Below are 18,093 nucleotides of genomic sequence, written 5' to 3'. Positions count from 1 at the left end.
ATTTTTACGATCAGAAACGATCGGTGATTATGGATGGTTGTATAATATAACCATGGATTTGTTTCATATTCCAAATATTATGACGAGCACACTCTATGTATCGCAGCGCGTTTAAATTTCTCGTGAATGTTTAAACTTCCTCTTTTATAACGTTGTGTCCATTAAGCGGAGAATATTGTAATTTATCTAGTTTTTACGCATTTTCGTTAGAACTACGAGATGGCAGAATAATAGAATGGAATTATTCATGCCGCTCTCGATTCCACGTATACCGGGAGCATTCAAATCAGTAATGAAACCCGCGGTATCGTTTACGAATTCACCGGTACACACAATATATCGGCGGAACGTGTGAAAGGTTTTTTCGAGCGTGCCGAGTGTATTGGTGCTTTCATGTCACCGGAAATGGAGAACAAGCCTCTGTTCGTCGAATTACACGAAAAAGAGGTCACGAAAATGTTTTATGGGTGTTTAAGGTGGTTGTGGTTGGTGTCAATGGGACCGTGACGTCGTGCCGGAATCACGCACGACGGTCGTGACATTGTGAAGAGAATACCGTATTCGTGAACTAATGTAACACGGAGATCGCCATGTAATTAAAGAAAAAAAAAATTTCCCTCGTCAGACGAATCTTTACATTTACTTTAATATCTTCAAGGTATACAGTAAAAATATTTTTCTTATATCCCTTTTCTTTCGTAATTGCGACTCTAATCTGATCTAACTTCACTCCCTTACAGCATCATATTATACATACAATACATTGTTAATCGACAATTAAGATTTTACGTTCAAAAACTCCGCGTATAAATTGATTACTTAATTGACATTTATAACAGGAAAGGCCAGTATCTACGTGTTACGACGTCACCAATGATATTCCATTAACCGCATTCGTGACTACGGCAAAGTCAGCAGTTTTATGCAATCATACGCACGGATGCAAGTTTAAGGTTGCACGGATCTCGTTGGCTGATACGCGTGCTGCTAACGTGTCCATAAATTAGTGTCACGCCTCGAATAGCTTTCTCAGAGCGTCGGCCATCTCTGAAACGGATCTTTGCTCTTGTGATTCGTTCTATTCAAACTACAATGCATAACCCCTTATCAACGAACGAATTAGAGAACAGTAAACGTACAATGGAAATGAGAAGAATAAACGATTACTCTCAACGGAAATTTAAGTCTGCACATTAGGATAAGCGGGGGTACATTTTTCTAAGAAATTTTGAGAATTTCGATTTCGAGCTAGAGAGAAAGAAAGAGAGGTCAACGTTAATAAAGACGGCCCCGGGGCGTAGGGTCCCCTTGACCCCCTTAAAAAGACGTCCCTGAGTCTCATTCGCCCCAGAGCACGCGAGGAGTGCCATGTAAACTCTATTATACTTTCCATTCTTTTTTGCTTTTCTTTTGCATGTCGGCGCTTCCTCGGCGTCTGTCGTTGCATGTCGTGACGATATTTCCTGCCTACGGGGAATCATAGTGAAAAATGAACCACCATGGCGAACGGTGTTCTGCTCTGTGCGCAACTTGTCGATAAATCGGTCGCCTTTCTAGCAATTATGTAAATGCTTCTTTGTTATTCGACTGAAATTTTATTGTACGCGTATCTTATTGGATGACTGCGAGGTACATATTAATTTTGTTGTAATTCGTCTGATAATATTTTCGACTATATCGTAGGCTGGATAACAGAAAATTGAACAAAATATCGGCATGTGTGGTCGTGGGATTTATGTAACAGGTTAAAATTATTCCTGGTCAAGGTAAAAATTCTAAAATCAATCGTCACAGGTTACTGTGAAATTTATAATCAAAACGTAATCTATGGATTTTTCAGATTCTACTTTTACCGACATTCTTTGATTCTTTCTGTTCGTTTAAAATAATCTGATAAAAACGTCATAATATTATATTAGTAATATGCATCTGCAAACATCCGTAATAATATCTCAAACTTTAAAAGAGATTAGATTACCTTTTATAAAAGAACCATTACTTTCTTTGATAACAAGGTACGCATAATGCTTACCAAAGAATTTTAATCAGCCTTGAAAAGTAACAACAACGGCAACTGGTAACACCAAGTTCACTGGAACGTGTTAAAAGCGAGGAAAAGCGAGGAAAAGCGAGGCTGCTTAATTGTCCCAGAATCTCGCGCTAATTTCACGAAAGTTGCACGGAACTTTTAAGTCGTCCAAGAATTTATTCCTATCCCTGGCACAACGAGGAAATGCCTGTTAAAATTTCGTTGAAGAATTCTCACGAGACACGACTTCCCAAAGGACCTTTCGAGTTAGTAAACGGCCGCTAGGATCGACGCTAAATTCAAACGATATATATACGTCTGCTTCGAGAAATCGTGAGTGCTGGCAGCTGCCGTCGTAAAAGAGATACTTTCTTGTCCCGTGAGTGCCGTCTGTTCCTTTCGACCAATTGCGTCTCTTGACCAGTTCAAACCGACCAAAGCAAGCTCTTCTTTCATTCCCTTTAATCGTTATTTGCTCTCCGTGAATAATCCTAAAGGGGTTCTAGTGGTTCAAACGATTATCCTCGGCTCGATGCGACTTTGTCACACGAAAAGATACTTATAAACAAATACGATATTTTATATTTTTATACGTGTCTCTTCGTGTTGAAGATAATTATGAATAAAATTTCAAACTAATTTCAGAGATTATGTTGTATCACATTAATAACTTAAATATCGCGATTATATTTGACGCTATAAACCAAGGGATACTCGCATATAATAAAATTAAAATTACCTTAATTGATCAAAGTGTCGATACGAAAATATTTGGACCAATTTTTCGAGGTGTTTCGTGGAGAGAAAAGGTACTTGATACAGGTCACTTAACTTTCTTATGGCAACGCTGGCACGAGCCTGTTGCTTGAACTGAATTAATTCGCAGTTACGTCAGTACGGTAGCGACCGAGTGATCGTTGCTCTTCGCTTCCAAATGCGTTTATTTGGCCGATTTCGAATAGACTGATTCTGTAAGCCCACGGGCGACGTGTTTCAAAAGAGTTTCATGGCTGTATCGATCTTCTATCATCAACATTGTAATGCGTTATCGACGTATTATTATATTATAAAATGGTGGAAAAGAGAATACTTTTCCTATCTTTTACTGTTATAATATTAAAGTAATCTCGTATTTTTTTATAAATATTCTATTACATTTAAATTTAGCAAAATTAATAATATTAAATTTAAAAGAAAGTTCATTGCGCTCTCTTCTTCAGAGTCGGTCCTTATTAAATATTCAAAAATTAAGTGAATTAAAACTGGGCAAAAATATTCAGCGATATTTTTATTTAATCCACTAAAGATAAGATCGGATTATAAGACAACTTAAGAAGCCACTGCAATTTGTATTTTAACTTTAACTTATTTTCCATTCAGTGATAAATACAGAATATCCTATGATTGATTTAGCTATTATTAATTATGGAGCATCGATTATTTTCCAAGATACATAGGACGTGTTGTTAGTTTCGAACGAATCAAAACACTTTCGGAAAAATTTGTTGACTACCCAGAGAGGTCTTTCGTTGGAAGAACGAAGTGTTTAAGAAAAGTCGAGGTGGAGGGATTTCGGTTTCGAGATGGAATGGGCTTTCGCCTGTACGGTCCAGCTGTTTCTCTGTCCGCCATAAAAACTGGTGCATAGCGCTCCACTGGTTCCCCTTCTTCTCGTCTTATTTTTCTCTTTCTTTGCAACGTTAATTTACATTATCATCCACACGCGTACGATCGAGCATTTCGGTATATTTTATATACGACGAGAGATTAACGACGTGCGATTTTCATCGATTCTCGGGACCTTCGAGCGAAATTTCGATCGTTAAGGATCATCCAATTTTCCTATCTTCTTCTCTCTCGTTCATCTCTTTCTTTAATCTTTTTTTATCCCCTGTTTCGATTTTAATGGTACGACAGCTGCTGGACGGATAATTAAATTAACACCATTCGTTGGAAGATAGCCTCGGGCCAACGACGACTTTATGCGCTGCAAATGAAAATACGAGGCTTGTGGAATTAAACGAACGTGGATGGAATGAACACGAGGAAACGTGCCAGAGAATTACGACTTTGTTGTTTTTCTGTGTGGCCATAGCTTTCTTTACGGCTTCGGATTTTGAGTACGTCTTGACTTACTTGTTTGCTTTCATACCAAACGATTATAAAAGATCTGGATCTTGGCAGTGCTTGCACTTGCTGGAAATTTTACGGGTACCTAAATGGTAACGAGTTTCTCGCGGTGATCTAAAGAATCGTGAAATAACGAGTTATATGCTGCGTGCAATTTGTGTCATGGATATTGAAGGAATGAATTAGTCTTTCATGTTTGGATTGGATGGCATGGCAGGAGGTTGGCAAAATCTTGGGACATAATTGTTTATACTTATCTCGGTCGAATAAAATTAATACATAGATGCTGAAAGTGTTCGATATGCAAAATTAAGTTCATTTAAAGTTCAGTCCTCGGTATATACATTCAACGTAAACTGAACGCTCAATCCCAAAAGTGCAGTAATAAAAACGATAAAAAATTCAGAATTAATAATTATTCTACGAATACAGAAATACAAAATTTGATGTCATCTAATCTCCAGTCCAAAATCACGTCCTGTGATAAATATCCTAGAAACTGAAGACGTATAAGTGTGATCTAGTCTCAAATCCACAGTTTAACGCTCAAGTTCATTTCACAATAAAAACAGCTAGAAGTTGCGAAAATAAAAAATTTGATACAACGTAATAAATCTTTCTATTAATTCCACACGCCCATTTTAACACACGAACGTTCCAAAACATCAAATAAAACAAAAGTCAGAGGAATTATTATCAACAAACTCTCACAAGATTAACTCACTACATGGACCGTCGTATTTGGAATTTATCGTGAAAACAGCCTAGAAAGTTTTTCGCGGCGCAACGGGAGGGCGAGGATTGCGGAGAGCCGCATGGTAAAGGCTCATTGTTCATCCCTGTCGTGACACTCATGGCGGTCCGCGTTATATACGAGGCCTACGGTCTCCGGATGCATTGAAAGCACAGACTCCTTCGTGTCGCTCCGAGCAGTAACAATGCATAATAATGCTCGAATGGCCCGTATGAATTCAGATTCTGGCATCGCTCGCAAATAAGCTGCTCGAGAAAGAGAGGGTGCAGCTCGAGCCAATCCGAAGAGAGACGCACCAATCGAAAAGGAAGAAAGAAACGAGAAAAGGAAGAAATCAGAGAAAACGAGAGAAAGAGAGAGAGAGAGAGAGGTTTTGCTCGAAGAATACGTGAAATGGAAAACGGAGAAAGTTCGACCGGACTGATCGTAAATTTTTGGTCAACAAGCATCCACGTTTTGACCGAACAAAAGAAGAAGAATAAACGTTACCTTTCGACGAGATTTTGTTTCAATTATCTTCAATTCTCAATGCGTAAATATTCTTTACAGATTGAATTACGACTTTTCATGAGATTACGCAAGATTTTACAATGAAAGATAATCTTAACCAATAGCTTTCATATTCATCGTTCGTTGTTCTCGTCTTTCCCCATCCTGACTTCTCGTCTGCTTTCTTTCTTTTTTTCTCGTCCCTTTCCTCGCTTGACGAGTACGTATAAAATCGTGAGTATATGTAACGGACACCCTAGATTTTATACGACGTCCCCTCGAGGACCAAGGGGAAACGAATCCTTGGAAATTTCCATCTGCTGAGCGAACAGGTCGATGGAGAGACTCGAATGGGGACCGAAGGTTTAATTATCGGGGTCCTAGGTTCTGGTTCGTGGCGAAAAGAAGAGAAATTTTGTGTTTGCGTTAGACACGGCATAGAAAGGTGCGATTTCAAATTACGTCTAATCTTTCTTTATTGGTTCTTTCAACGTGTCATACATTCATTACAGATCGAATCACATACATACGTGGTCTAATTATAAAGTCACACATTTTGTTTCATCATTGAAAATGTCTCACGTACGGGGAACATAGCGACAATGTCCCAGCGGAAGTCGGAGCAAAGTTAAGATAATATATATTTCACACGACCGTGAACACACAAACCTTGTCCTCGGCTTTCGAAATTTCCATCGTCTGGTTTTAACTTTCGAAACGCGTTTACTTTAGATGAGCACACTTCCTCTAACAATGATAAATCCAACCAATCTCAAAATGGAATCCGATCGAATCAAATGTAAAAGCAACGCGAAAAAGCTAAAAGAATGTACGAAATTGCAAACAGTTGCTAACAATCCGCGTAATTGCACGAGGAGGAGGCAGAGAAATTTTTGTTAACGCTCGACCAGTCGGAAACCAGCAGGAAGCACGGCGTTTCCGTTTCTCCTTTTACGCTCGTCGTTCGGCTCGATCGAGGATACGCACGAAAGGTATCGACACAGAGACTCGAAAGTGTGCAAATAGAGCGAATGTGAAGGGGTTGCGGCCCACGGAGGATGTGTTCAACTTCTAACTTCCAACTTGTTCTAAATTATAGCGTACACCGGTACGATTGGCGAGGATCGGTTAAATGGGATCGGCGATGACCAGTATAGCTCGCAAATTTATTTTAGCCATTAGCACTGTGATCATGACGGATCTTTATACGTTTACGAGAAATTGAAGAGCACGTAATAGGCAAGGATATAGTGCAGAAATGTGTCTTGTTTCACGAAGAAATTAGATAAATAATCCTATGTTTAACAGTTTCGCGGAAAATTCTACAGAAAAGTTTAGTTTCTTCTTCTTAATATTTCTTCTTTAAGGCTCATCGACAAAATATACCGGATGTCGGACGGGTGTGAGCTTGAGTTTCGGGCGTTGCTCCAGTTTAGCCGCTAATATTGTGTAGAAAGTGGCGGGTAGGGTTCTTGTACGGTTGGAGAACGGTGGCGGAGGAGCAAAGAGAGGTGGCGGAGATGGTGACTGTGCAGGGTAGAAGAAACTACCACCGTTGAAGAGAGGAGGAGGAGAAGGAGATTGGTAGGGTGAAGGCAGACAGAGACGAATTGAGAGAGAGAGAGAGAGAGAGATGCAGACAGAAGGGCGGAGGAGAGGGAGAGGGACTAGGTGATTGTGTTAGAGAGCGAGGCAGAGCGGAATGGAGGGTTCAGACGAGGTCAGGTCACGGGACGAGCTGCTGTGCTCGGTCGATAGAACGAAGCTACCACCTATGCTACACATTGTGCTACCTATGGAGAATAAACAGCTATACACACGTGCGTGTATATGTATGTTGCCGGCGAAATGTGAAATTTGGTCAGGTCGTGTTTTGACCAGTTGAAACTACGAAACTTCGAACCGTTTAATCTGTTTCAACATACGTTGCGAAACATATCGGTATTTTGTTTAATTTCCAGCTACGTTTAGGTAAAATGCGTTTTACAATAGAGAAAAGAAGATATCTTGGAATTTTTCAATCAATTTTTCTTTCACCATCTGCTTTCAATTGCTTGACAATTTCAGTTTTTATTAAAGTTGTATCCTTTATTGAGTAAAGTTTCCGATAATATACACTTTTGACAAGTTTACCAAACGTTTTTGCATCTCAACATATTATCAATTACGTTTTTTTTTAGATACGCTATGTAAATTCATTTCACAAACCATGACCATTACTCTTGCCGCGCTCTCTTCTTATACACACAGAAGAGATTTCCCCCGTGAACGGTAGTCCGAAGTAAAAGCAGCGGGAGTATCAATTCGCTGATAGCAACGGCACGATCCTCCGCAAAAACTTAATCGACCAACCATCGACTTCGTTGGAGTTATTCCGACGCGAACGAAATATAAATCACGTGTCTTGACTTTTAACTGCTTCTCGGTACCTTGGTTAAGACATACGATTGAGGTATCATCGAACTGGTTGGCAATCGGACCTTTTTCATGATTTACTATGTGCTTCCAGATGAAACGCGTACAAGTAACTCTTTCGCCTCCGACTGTGATACCATTTCTAGAAAATGAAACGTTCCTCAAAGGTATTTCTTGTGTTAGTAATATTTTTCCGACACAGAAAAGAGTACAAAGCCAGGATTATTATTTTGCAAGGGAACAAATACATAAATATTTCAATATATAATATCTAAAATGCAATGTAATATCACGTGTTATTTTGATATTGGAATCTCGGTTAAAATAGCGGAAAAGAAGTGAAATTATCTTGTACCAATATAATCATAAGTAAAAAAAAAAAGAAAGAAAGAAAAACAGGGATATAGTAAACATTGACGTACCTAACCTGTTGATTAAAATTTTACGTGTACTCTTTTCCCTGTCTACCAGACACCTACTGGCAACACAGCTTTCTTTTGTATAGTAAGACAATCGTAGTATAGAAGTGACAGAAATTACGGCAACGTGCTTAAAAGAATAAAAAATAGAAAGCAGTATGGACACAACATCCGGAGGATGTTCGACCTCACGCGTGGCCGTTTCCCGCACTTCCTCGTACGGTGTGAGGCCGGTTTGCCTCATGGAAGACCTCGATAAGGTCGCATTAAGGATTCAGGAACGGCACGACGGTGCAGCATCGCGAGAACACGCGCGTCGAGGTAAGTTGGAGGCGGCCCAAGAGGCTGGTGCCAATCGTGGAAAAAGGAAACCTCCAAGACTGCGATAGAAACAGACAGATGGTCTGTTCGACTAAACGATCGATACCGTGTTACCGTGCCATTTTTCTCATTTTTCATTTCGTCCTTTTCTTTTTATCATCGATTCACGTGTTGACAGAACCTCTTGACTACTACAATCATTCATTCTGAAGCGATCTTTGTATATTATAAGCGATTATGGAGCCTGTTACGTTTTTTGAAAACTTTTATAAACCAAATTGCATGCGAATATATATGTAATTATATTAATTTATGTACGTAATGAATATACGTAATATACGTAATTATAATATCGATCGAGTTATCCATTGATTTTTATTTCAATCGAATTATCCATTGATTTTTATTTCAATCGAATTATCCATTGATTTTGATTCAAGCTATAATATCTTATAGAAAGTATATTATACAGGTGCAATATTACGTTACATGTGTTGTTATAAACAGACGTCGTCGTCTGTACAATAAGCCGAGGAAAAATTTTCTGTGTTAAGGGGTTAATATACGGGGCGTTCGATATAAAAGTCGCCACGATTTTTCAGATACTTTCGACAATCTGTCAAAAAGACATTCGGAACAAAAGTTAGTCAGCACTAAATCGATGAGAGATCGAGCAATATGTCGTGAATCTCGAGATACGACAATAACGAGCAAAATCTTGTAGGTTACATGTTTCATTCTAGAGTTTCCTTTTTGTCATGGATCTTGAGGCACGATTGAAAGATCGAACGACGATCGTGGAAATGACTTTTACGATAAAACGGAGTCAAAGTCAAGACGGAGATCTGACACGGACCTCGCTCAACTCGGTCAAGGCAGAAGACCGTTAGAGCTCGCAGGACACACTTTATACATAAGGTGGGAAACAGAGAGGGAAGGAGGGAGAGAGAGAGAGAGAGGTCTGTGAGTATCGCACTTTCAGCGAGAAGAAGCGTTGGAGATGACACGATCAATCGACCCGAGCTTATGATCCGCTTCTATCACCGTCCTTGCGTGTATCGACGAAAAAACGATGAAATTTGTACGATCCTCGACTCGTTTGAATATCGCGTATGTGACTTTCGAAATTTCTCTCTTTGTAATAGTGATCACGGTTTTGTTGGTTTGCGGTAATAAGTGTAGTGGTAAATGGTGATTGATCGATGATTGAATCGCTTGCGTATTTATTATGAGCCGTTAAGCGTGATGAAGTTAGAATAAAAAAGGTGTGAGAAAGCGAAAAGGATAAAAAAGTTAAGTAAACCAGCTATAAGTAAGAATGGTTAGTAAAATGATAAAGTAAAAAAGTTAAAAAGGGATAAAGGTAAAGTGGAAAAGCTATAATTAACTAAATTTGTTTTTCATAGTTTTTGGGATCGAAGAAATCCCCACGTGTAATTTCTTGAGTAAACGTAACGGAATAATTAGAGAGCACGAAGAATGATTTGTTTCTTCGAAAGTTTCTCGATGATACCTAAAGAGAACACGTGCTTCGGCTCATTCCGAATTAATCGCCGAATACGAACACAGAACGTAGAATTTTAATTAATCTGACCGACCCAATTCAAAATAAATTCTGAACACAGAGATAAAAAAACATTTATTCAATTCCGCTTAATAGCTACACTTCCATTGACTAATTTACAAGGAAGTTGGACAATGTCCTTGACTTTAATCCAACTGTTTTCTTCAAAATTGGATCTGTATCTTTTGATAAAAAAAAAAAAAAGAGGAATGTAGAAAAATTAGGGAAGAAGAGTTTCATACAAGCAAACGATTTATTTAATGATACAGAAGCATGGGCATTGTGGTTGAACCAATGGTAGAGAAGCATAAGGTCAAAGTGAATCTAACGAGACGATGGTTCTTAAGAAGCGGGTCTTAGCAAGCACAAATTAACCTCTTAAATTATCTCTCATTCTCATTGTTTAACTCCACTTATTTAAAATATATTAAACAGATTAGATCTAGAAAAGATTAATTTCAACAAATTTAAGGCGATATTTGAAAATATTTTGGAATATTTGCGATAAAGTACATTTGTTTGTCAGAAGCAAGAGTGAGATCGTGGCACAAAAATTCGAGGACAGTAGCATTTAACTGAAATATAATCCAAAGTGTTATACAATCCAACAGTACCAGTTGAGGGTTAAAATCATCAACTAGAAAGAAGGCCAGAATATTTGCGTCAGAGAGAACGAAAGCTCTTGCCAGTATCAATTCTGCACTTCCATCTAATTCGATTGATTAAAACTCATCGAATCGCTCCAACTTCGATCTTAATCCCCAGAAATTCTTGATCCATCGTAATTGAAATATACCTTTAAGGGAAAATCGACCACACAATCTACGATCACGAACAATTCGAACACGATGAATTTTTCATGTAACGGAACGACGAAGAACATTTTCTCTGTTCGCCACGAAGCGTTTAATCCATTAGCGACCAATGACACTTGTTCTTCTCGCAGATAGGAGCGGGAGGTAGAAGGCGCGTTTCGTCCGCAATAAAAATGGGGTCAAATCCCTCTTGTGGGCCAAGGTGTCGCACGTGTTAGGTGATCTCCGCTTTCAGTAACAATCGCACAGCGCGTCCGCGAGAATTATTAATCGTATCTGCTATTATTTGCCGCTTAGACCTCCGCGCGAGATACCAATCTCGGGTATTTGTGGTACTGCCTCTTTCACACCGACCACGTGATTCATTCGCACATTGTATCGGAATTTCTTGAAACGTACGATAGCGTAAGTTTTCCTTTTTTTTTCTTTTTTTTCTTTTTTTGCTTAAGATCCGAAATTAATTTTAGATTTCTACTGGAAATAAATTGAGGGGTTGATATGGTAAACGACGTAAGTGCCAGAAACAGAGATTTCCAATATGTATAAAGAAACGTGAAAATTTACAAAAAAGTGCCATGAACGTCTAGCGTTTATTATCTTCACGGATTTAGAGGTAAGATAAATAGTAAGAGTAGACTGGTTTCAACCACAGTTTACTTGATATTTACGATCTTAGCCTCTGTCTGGCGATAATCGTAAAAGCTACAATAAATTACTCTAGCGCTGGTAACTTTTATCATCGTATTCTACATGGAATTCACATCTTGTTTCATTTTCACGCTCCACTGCGTCGAATAAGAAGCTATATACGTTTTTCACGACTAATCGACATGGTACCCTTAACGTTATTGTAATACGCCCGAACTTTTTTGTACATCTCTTTTATTCTCTTCAACGTTTCGTCTACTCTGCTATTTGTAACAAAGGATGTTGATCCGTTTATATTAAACAAATATCGTTATTACATAAACTATTTCCACAGAAAAGATTGCTTTTATATTTCTTTAGCGTTTGCGTCGTTTACCATAATTTTTTAAATTTCAAGTATCGAGTTGGTTCGTTTATATTTATTCTTACGATCGACTTATTAAACGCAGAATATACAACCAGCGAAATTCTTTTTTTTCTTCTGACCCTCTCTCTTTTATTTCCTACCTTTTTTTTTCGATTAACGGCGTATATTCGTTCGACCCTCGCGTATATCCGATTCGCGGGATCGCTCTCGACAACATTGCGTTGGAATATCTGTTTGAGGGTTGCACCCCTCAGACAAGCTCTGATGTATACATTCAGCAAAGGGATTTTAGCGTGGAGAGGAGGAAATCATCGGATACCGACTGCGTTATCATTCAAACGAGCGTATTTGATCGATGCTTATACGACAGACGCTTCGATGCTCCGAGGGAAGAAAAGCGACAAGTTAGAGGGATGGAAGAGAACTTTGGAAATGAAAATCGAAAAGTATCACCCTTCTTCTCTTTAAATACTTAATTGTAATTTAAGATAAAGTTTCTTCGTCTTTTGCGTTAAAAAATTATCCAGAAATGAAGAGGACTTTTCCCCTATTTTCATTTCCACCTCGAAACGCGACTTGCCCTTATTCGCGTCAATAAAACAGCTTAACAAGGTCCGCCACTCGGCCTAATTTCCACGGAAGGTATTTTCTGTTCATGGACGTTTCCATCAACGGCGTGTCTGCCAAGTGAAATTTCCCTCGATCCACCGACGCGTCTCGTGGCAAATTAACGAACATCGATAATTAAAGCACGCAAGAGAAAAGAATATCTGTGGCCTGGTTGAGGTGTCGTGACCAATCCTTCTACCCCGTTGAAAGTTTAAAGGAGCAATTTTCCTCGAGATTTTTCTCGATCGCATCACTAATGACCTTCACCTCCGCGTCTTTCGTCGGTTGCCCATTGATCGTACGAAGAACAGCCAAGATCTTGACCTTCGATCGAAATCAATGTTTTATTCACCCTTTAATCGTTTGTACTATATTTCAATTACCGATCGAGATAATTTCAAGTATCTTATTTTTGAATGATTTTATTTCTTTCTTATTTTTCTGTAACTTATTGTTACAGATATCGAAAATGTTCATCTCGCGTTATTTTCCATTATTCGCGATCTTCTTACTTTCTTACGGTTTTAAAACAGTCTCACGATGAAACCTTCACTTTTCTCATTAGAAAGAAATATCAATTGCGTCGAGTTCCTATCGCTTTCGTCCTTCTCTACGGCTAATTTATCAGCAGAATAAATTAAATCATATTTCTCACAGTCTAATAAAATCCTAATGAAATTGTACTTCTAGCCGCTATTAATCACTAAGGATCGGAAAATTTTTTGCATCTCGTATACATCGGAAAGCAAAAATTACTGTAATTATTATCCAGCGATACAGACTGATGCTCGGTTTATTAAACTTACGTAATATTACGTAAAATCATCTTTTTACGTAACAGTAACATACAGATACACGACGTACGGATCCAGATTGAATCGATTAACGTATCCTTCTCTGCGATACAAATATTTATTCGCTGTATCCAGCTGAAATCGATTTACCAAGTTTGGCCACCTTCCCAATTTCCGACAATTCACGATAAAGCGTATCAACGTTTCAAGTCGATCTTTCTGCAGTCTCCGCCGCTATCAAATATATTTCCACGTCAATAAATATCCTCGCCACGTCTTCACCCAGTCAATTCGACCTTCGACAGATCGATCCACGTTCTTCCTACGCTTACGTTTTAACGTTTATTCGAAATGAAATTCGCTTAACTCTATCCTCCGCGCTTTTGCCCAGTAAATATGTATGTAAATATGTAATATTGCCCAGTGTATATAGTATACGTTCGCAGGTGATGTTTAATGGATGCGGCCCTAGGACATAATTCCGATTGAGAAATACGAACCGTGAACCGCGGGTCAAACGTTATCGCTCGCGCGAACGAACAGTTCGGAACCGCTCCTAGGAATCTGTGGAACGGTTGATTAATTAACGGTGCTCGGGTCGGCTCGCGGTGTCAATTATCCGGACTCGTGCGTGCCAATGGCTCGGATTCGTGCAGATGGACTTACAGAATCGAGGCCGCTGTTCTAAGATTTTTTTGTTTATCGCGTTGCTCGTAATCGAACGAAAGATCGAGCTAAAGAGAACTATCTGTGTCAAATATAGCCCCGATCCTTCGTTCGAATCTTAACTTAGAACGCAGCTAACAACTGATGATATATGCATGTAAAACCTGACCTTTTATATTTCTGGAAATATTTCTTTATAGAATCTATTTATTGCGGTGAATATCGACGACAATCGAGAACGTTTGTCCTCTTGTTGCTAACCTAATCTTGGATAACCGTAGGAGATTTCGAGAAATGATGGATATACGTGCGAACAAAACAAAACAGCTGCGTATCGTTATTTTTAACAATAACCTGGCACTTGCTTAAATTATTCCAGCGCTACTTCACCATCACTCTGTGTGAAATAACGAACACGACGCAGAGGCGTGCTTCGTGGAACTTTGCACTTTTAAAAGAGACCCGGTCGGAGCAGCGATCCCATCGTGGAATGCAAATCTCGCGAAATGGAACCGTGCTATGGCGGAATTAATAAGCAACGGAGGGCAGGCGGGCAAAAGGAAACTAAGTTTTACGATTATTCCTCGTCGCTGTGAGAATCGCGAGCGTAACGAGCTTCCATCGACTACCTTTATAAAACGGTGATATAGTCTTGCCTCGCCACAGTACTGTTACATCGAATACTTTGCATTTTTTTCTCCGACTTTACGCCGTCTTAATGAGCGAACGTTACGCTTAATCGAACATCTAATCGTGTTTCTGATACGTGATTTCATTCAGCGAATATATTTTCGGTTTCGATTCACTCGATTTTTTATAATAATTTATTAAGCCGTTAAGTTGGAATATTAAATTGTAGTCTTGTTGCAATTACGGAATTTGTCGAATTTGCCTATCTTTCATAAAATGAATCGTCGATCATCAATTTTAATTAGCCAGCAAAAAAATATATTAGTTATCCGACGAGAATCTTACATATCGAATACACGTGAACAAATTGCTCAATGATAAGTTCAAGCAACGTCTGGCTTCCAAATTCAATTCATAAGGTCTGTTTCATAACACGATACATCTTTGTATTCATCGTTATTCAACTTTTCAACAATTCATATTTGAATTGTAATCGCTTTGACACAATACTCTAATACAAGTAGCTTCAAGAAAATAGGAAAGAAGATCAGAAATTCGACGATCTTTGTAATCTTGACATCTTTGAATCGCTATCGTACTAAGATATCGAGAAAGTAAAGATTCATAATGTAAATACGACTATTTTCGTAAACAGCCAAAGCGGTGACTACACAGTTTCTAACTGCTATTGTGTAAAAATTCACAGCGTGAAAACGACGTGAACGCGAAGATTGACGAGAGAGGATTTTCAGAAAATGTCAGGATATTCTAATTGTGCGTGGACTAAGGCGATGTCCTTCTCGATTCTCACTTGCTTTTTCTCACGGCATCAGCCACGGGTCCGTGAGGCGTTAATTGCTTTTATTGGTGCTTCCACTAAGTTCTCTTCGATTTTGCCAATCGAACTCGATGGTGCGCGTCTCTATATGCCGACAGGAAAATTTCCTGCAAACTTTGGAGACTACGAAGGCCAAAGTTTTCGCGGAGCATCCGGACACTTGTGACGGGAATCGATACGGTAGCCTTGAACGCGAATTTGGAAATCGGCCATTATGATTGGAGAGTCATTGCCAGTGTCTTTGATTTGTCCTTAACCCCGTTCCACGAACGACAGAAATTCTACGCTAAATTCGGACAAGATTCCGATTAAACCGGGGAAAAGTCGATTTTGGCAATACGGTGTTTTCTTTGTAATTGATCGTCGCTCATGTTTCTCATAATTGATAGGTCGTCATCCCTACTAAAGGGAGAAGATCCCCCAAGGGGCAACTGTATTTCCTTTGAAACACAGCAAAGTTTGATGGCTGAAGTTGATCCGAATTAAAACGCGCAAGGAAAAATACTGATTATCCACGAGACAATGAGGAAATTTTTTCTATTCTTGATTCTTTTCAAATTAAACTTTTACCAACTTATTTGTAAGATTTTTCTGATTAAAACGAGATCAGACACGATATAATTTAAATCGTACTTACATTTTAAATCACATTCCAGTCGAGAGAAAATAAGTTAATGTCACTAAATAAGCAACTATGCTGCGAAATATATCGTGTTTGGTCTTGTCTTGTCATAATCGTATATTGGTAAAAGCTTTATTCGATAAAGATGGAAAATTAAAAGATTCCGATGTTGCGTTAACATCGTCTAGGTGATATGTTTCTTTTCATCAAGCCGACTCTTGGAGTCCTTCTCTCTTCCACTCGCAATATCCTTTTCTATGTTCGGCAAAATGCCGAGTCTATTACATGGAATCGAGGTCTGTACGCGATAACGTGATTACCAAGGAGTCACGATTTTCCATCAATTACGGAAAAAATACTGTGTTATTTTGATTTCAAGAAAACTGAAGAAATTTAGTCTGCGTTAATTCGAGACATTTAAATGCCTTTGAAATTTATTTGGCTGGTTTAAGGCTAAGTTCGCTCGATAGTAGATTTCAATTACTCAATCCAATCTTACCTTTACATTTGCTCGGTTGAATTCCACTTGTCCCGCTCTCTAAACAACTTCCTTAAACAGAGACACTTTCCAGTGCACAGGAAAACCTCGAACCTCTAATCAATTTCTTTCAATCTCAAGATCTATCAACAATAATTATCCTTGTGATTGTAAGCAAACAAGGATAACTAAACTCGGACAGAATTGCATCTGCTCGAGGCCTGCGTCGAATTCTTCAAACCAACGTACGTTCATTACCATATTTTTCCAAATATCCCACGGATTTTTGTACAGAATACGTGGTTAAACGCACGAACAAACGAACAAAAAAAGAAAAAAAAAGAAATTCGAAGCTCAAGAATGACCAAGCAGTCGACACGCGAAGGTTTCTTGGGTAATTTTCGCTGAGGTTCCGTTTTACGGCGCGCAGCCTTCGGTGGCGACGAGCCTTGGGACACTTTCATGTCGAGCCTACGATCGATTCCATTGATTATCGACACTGAGGTTAAGGTTGGCCTGTCGTTTCAACGGGGTGGCACCGTGGAAAAAAAAAGTTGGTGCTCGCCATCGATTTTCCGCTCGATTCTCGACCTGATCGCGCGATACCACAGGTCCACCGTTTTCAATTTCTCGAATTATCGAGCAAATCCGTTTTCCGACTGACGAAGTGGAAAAATATGAAAGGATTCATTGGCTGTGTTTTCAGCAAACGAAAGAAATGCTTTTTCTTAAGCAAGACTCTCTAGAAAAATTGACGTAGTATATCACAAACAATTCTCTGTGGCTAAACCTGCCACAAGCCAAATCGATCAACTTCACTTTCTATCAATTTTTTAGTCTCATTACACAAGTGGATTATTGTTTGCCAAAAGAAGAGGATTGTGTTCACAATGGGATAATCGAATTTTCTGGATAATTGAATGACTCGCATTGAAATTATGTTCTACATGAAAAATCATAATTCTTAAATCATTTGGTGATTCATTTATATTCTATAAGGGTCTGTAACGTGTATTTGTACATTTTGAAAATTGTACAATACGTTTTATCGTATGTGTTTATAAACTTTCTCACATAATTCTGATTGCCTTAGCGTTCTACGACTCGGTACAACTGAAATATCCATAGCGTCGTTATTACAGGAAAATTACGGACTGCAATCGTGATAAAAAATGTAATCGTTTCACGATGAATGATTAAGAAATTAATCATGGCCATTGGTTACAACGACTTTTAATACTTTCCTTACTCGTTAATCATTGATTACTGGTTATCGAATAATCGATAATCATGATCGTTAACCTGATTTTATATTAATATAATATATAATAATTTTCAATCATTAAGCGGATTACGTTTTCCCCAATTCACGGGGACGTTACAGTATACTAGCTTGTATCTCACAGTCGAATGAATATGCACAATATTTACCAGACTAACCGATGTTCGGAAAACCGATATTCGGATAATAGAGGTTGCGCTGTAGTAACTTCCAAGGTAAATAA

At 38.7% G+C, this 18,093-nt stretch overlaps 1 protein-coding gene across 3 annotated transcripts in view; it reads right to left on the bottom strand.

Moving 5' to 3' along the window:
* The window catches only part of LOC117205705 (origin recognition complex subunit 2), a 113,043-nt gene that overhangs the window by 25,957 nt on the left and 68,993 nt on the right, over positions 1-18,093 (bottom strand). The gene's annotated exons all lie outside the window — the stretch shown is intronic.

Source organism: Bombus bifarius, unplaced genomic scaffold, assembly GCF_011952205.1.
Source record: "Bombus bifarius isolate JDL3187 unplaced genomic scaffold, Bbif_JDL3187 scf7180000007992, whole genome shotgun sequence".
In the NCBI taxonomy this organism is placed as follows: Eukaryota; Metazoa; Arthropoda; class Insecta; order Hymenoptera; family Apidae; genus Bombus; species Bombus bifarius.
Note: the sequence above shows the minus strand (reverse complement) of the source record. Positions and strands in the feature narration are given on the sequence as shown.